Source organism: Lathyrus oleraceus, chromosome 6 (assembly GCF_024323335.1).
Source record: "Lathyrus oleraceus cultivar Zhongwan6 chromosome 6, CAAS_Psat_ZW6_1.0, whole genome shotgun sequence".
Lineage (NCBI taxonomy): Eukaryota > Viridiplantae > Streptophyta > Magnoliopsida > Fabales > Fabaceae > Lathyrus > Lathyrus oleraceus.
The window spans coordinates 47,919,330-47,923,540 of NC_066584.1; positions in this window are offsets into that span (position 1 = coordinate 47,919,330).

Here is a 4,211-nt window from a genome sequence, read left to right on the forward strand (position 1 = left end):
GGAAGAGAAGGTTATGTGATTTAAGAATAAAAGAGTGAATGGAAGGGATAGTGAAGTAAGAAAGTGAGTGATTATGAATTTATAATGATTAAGAGGAAGTGGAGTGGTTGTAAGTTGGAAAGTTTGAGTTAATAGTGTATAGAATATGAAGTTTGAGGGTCTTAATTGAAAGAGGTTTGAAAAATGCGCGGGAGGGAGAAGAAAAAGAGGGTAAACATTCTATTTTCCTGATATGGCGATCACCATTAGGCATATGGCGAATGCCATCTGCCTAAAATACTAAGATTTTCAAATTTGAAGCGAATGGCGAACACCATTAATCTAAAATTTGCTATTTTGGCAATATTAAAGCAGGGAAATCATATTGAGGCTGTAAAGCAGTGAAGTAAAATTAATACTTATAATTAAAAGGAATGAAATTTGTAAGGATGTACATAATAAGCGATAGAATAAAATAACTGAAATGCAAAGTATATTAATTAAACGTAGGAGTAACATAAGTTCATGTCGATATATCGACTATAAGGTAAGAAAACACTGAAAAATAATAACAAGGGAAACAAATTTCGATGATAAATAAAATACTAAACATAGAAAATACTAAAACTCTAGTACAATAAGTTAATACTAGCTATCACTTCGGTCCACGAGAATGCTCCAAAGAATGAATATACTGGAAGACCTGATCGAACTGCTTGTTAACGACATCAATAAATCCTAGGAGGTCCACTCAGAGAGAATCTACTTCTCCTCTGATGAAATCGACTTCAGACTGTAGAGCATGTATAGTAGTGCCGAAATCAATAGGAGGAATGATAGGATGTGCACCAAAAGCGTGTGAATCAACATCAGGGAAGATGGCTTCTGAGTTCTCATAATACTGAGGGCTGTAAGGCGGTGTAGGAAATTCACTCTGGCCCTCTAAGTTGTAGAACCAATTAGCTCGGTTGTGGATGTTGGTTTTCTCATGGTTCGGCAGTGTAAAATTTCTAACTACCTCGTTGTTAATTAGCAGCTCAAACTCCGCCGATCCTAAATTGGCAATGATGCCACGGTTGAAACAGAAGTACAAGTGCATAGGGAGGATGCCACCAAAAGCATGTAAATATTTAAGTGGGTATCTCAAACCTATAACGTCACCGATCATGGTTATTAAACCACCAATGATAATAGGACCGTGTGTTTCTCGGGCGATCTTGGCTAGGTTTGCTAACATAAAGGTAGCTGCATTTACTGGTCTCCCTTGGGATGCACAGTACAGGATAAAAAGTTCTTCCTTAGAAACAACAGTGATGTTTTCTTCCTTACCGAATACACCAGAATCTTGTGAAAGTACCGGATAACAGGGTTGTGGATATTCCCGGAAAACATGGTGTGAGGTTCAGGGTGATAATTCCCGGTTATCTTTCCCCAGAAATAGTCAAGGTCAAGGTCTGTGAAGGCATCATCAAGGGTAAGTATCTGGGATACTAGGAATTCCTAGTAACTCAGCCATCTCACGGTGGGTGAAATGGTACTTGGTTCCGAACAACCTAAATGTAGTAAGGCCTCTACCAAATCCTATTCCTATGTTAGGGTCATAATAGAGGGAACTCAAAAATTCAAGGGTGAGCCTATGGTATTGGCTAAACCTCTTCCTCACAGCAAAAGTTTCCCAACCTACTTGGTTCATGAGGTACATAACATTATCTCTCAGTCCTAAGGTGGTCAGGGTCGGTCCATCTGGATAATTAGAAAATGCCATCTCCCTCTATGCTAACATGTCAAAATGGATGAACTTCTAGATGTGGTAGCCATGAAAATACCTCTTCAGAGTCAGATTCTCTTTCAGATGAACTTCTAGATGTGGTAGGCATGAATGCAACATTAGCCTGTTCCTCTTCAAAGTCTGATTCCGAGGCATCAGGTTCAGAGTCATCCCAGGTTTGAAGGAGAATAGTGATCCAAAACGCAATGCAAATTAAATTTTTTCTCCTTTAGTGATCCTTACGAATGGGCATGATCAGTGATAGAATCGTCACCTCTTGTGGTGATTGAAACCTTTGATGCAGATCTAAGGAATGATCACGAATGTTGAATGGTGACAACACCTCTACTCTATCCATACAAACGAATTCCTTCAATCTCAGTGCTAGCTGCTACGAATGAAGGCTTTGAGTGAGAGAGAGAGAGAAACTAAATTTCAACTGCACCAATGCTTCTGCGCAAGGGTTCTATTTATAGAACCACTTGTGTGGGCTGCAAGCTAAAAAGCCCACTTAGTGTATGTGGCCCATATCTTATGATATGCCAAAATCACTTAAGCGCGTGGTACCTTACCATATTTCGTATTCTACTTAAGTACACCGTACCTTACGATGTTCTATAATTCACTTAAGTGCACCGTACCTTACGGTGTTCCTTATTTACTATATCTCTCATAAATCCGTCTTTTTGTGTGTGACCCTGTAGGTTTTCGTGACATTAGCAATTATATTAAATCACGTATTTAACATAATAAACAATGAGCGGTATCTAGCAACACATCACTGCTACCCAAGACACGAAAATGTCATGTGATATGGCAAATCCTTTTGTGATAATACTTAGGTGTATAATTACCCTATTGCCCCTATGTCTATATTGAACACAAGGCACAAACTGTGTCATCCTTGTCCAGTTCAATATTGGGCCCGTAAACATTTATCCTGTTACGCAGGATGTGAAAATTCCATCTAGGTCACTCATGTCCCTCAGCATGCTTCGTGGAGTACCCATCAACTGTCTTTATGGTCATCCAGTTACGAACAATATTTGATCAACAATAAAGCACTCAACTCTACATCTAGGGTCCATAGTGGTTTCAGGTCGAAGGGTGGTATACATCACTATCACCATGAGAATAACTTATGACACTTTGCATAATATTCTATATGGTATTCTCATAGCGGGTCAATCCAGTATAAATATTACTTATAATATTCATACCTATGTTTAAGACTTGATAACTCCTTATCCATGATCCATGAGATGTGATCATCAGTCTATATATATAATAGTCTTAATGCTTTAATGTTATCCCATTTCACAACAAAGCTCGACTACATATACTTTAAGAATAATGTCCTTATGTTTAATGAGATCTCATGATTAAGTCACACTTGATACATTAAACGGACTATCTATTCTAGGGACTTTATTAAAGAAACATAATAAAGAAAAAGCCTTTTATTATTAATAAATAATTCGATACAAGTACCAAAAGTATTGACCTCTAGGGCTTACACCAATAAGGTTTCCATGAGCCCATTCTTAGTTTTGAAGGAATTTTTCTTGAATCCTTCTTTTCTAGAACAATCTTTCTTGAGCTTTGGACATTCATTTCTGTACTGCCCTGGTTCTTTACATTCATAGCAGGTTACCTCTTTGTTTGATTTGCTTCTGGAAGTTGACTTTGAACGATCTCCCTTCTGTCTGGGTCTTCTGAAGTTGTTGTTCCTTTTTCTCCAAAGTTGTTTAACTCTTCTGGTTAGAAGAGATAACTCTTATGGTTAGAAGAGATAACTCTTCTTCATCATCAGAATCATCCTTTTAAGAATCACTGTCGTCTTCTTCTTCAACTTGAAAGACTTTGTTGCTTTTTGGCTTTCGTCTTTCTTATCTGGACTTCAAAGCCACTGATTTAATTTTCCTTTTAGGTTCGTCTTCCTCTAGCTCTATCTCTTGACTCCTGAGGGAGCTGATTAGTTCTTCCAGCCTTATGTTATTCAGATCTTTAGATAGTTTTAAGGCAGTAACCATATGTCTCCATTTCTTTGGCAAACTCCTGATTATCTTTTTTGACATGATCTGCAGTTGTGTATCCTTTGTCCAGAACCTTGAGTCCCGCAACTAAAGTTTGGAATCTATAAAACATTACCTCTACAGCTTCACCATCCTCCATTCTGAAGGCTTCATATTTTTGGATAAAGGCCATAGCCTTAGTCTCTTTGACTTGATTGTTGCCTTCGTGAGTCATCTTTAGGGTATCAAATATTTATTTATTTGCTTCCCTGTTGGTGGTCTTTTCCTATTCATTGTAGGATATTGCATTCAACATAATCGTTCTGGCTTTGTGGTGATTTTTGAAGTCACGCTTCTGATCATCACTCATTTTGTTTCTTGCAATAACAATACCAAGAGGAGATATAAGTGGTTCATAACCATTTGTGACGATGTCCCATAGGTCAGCG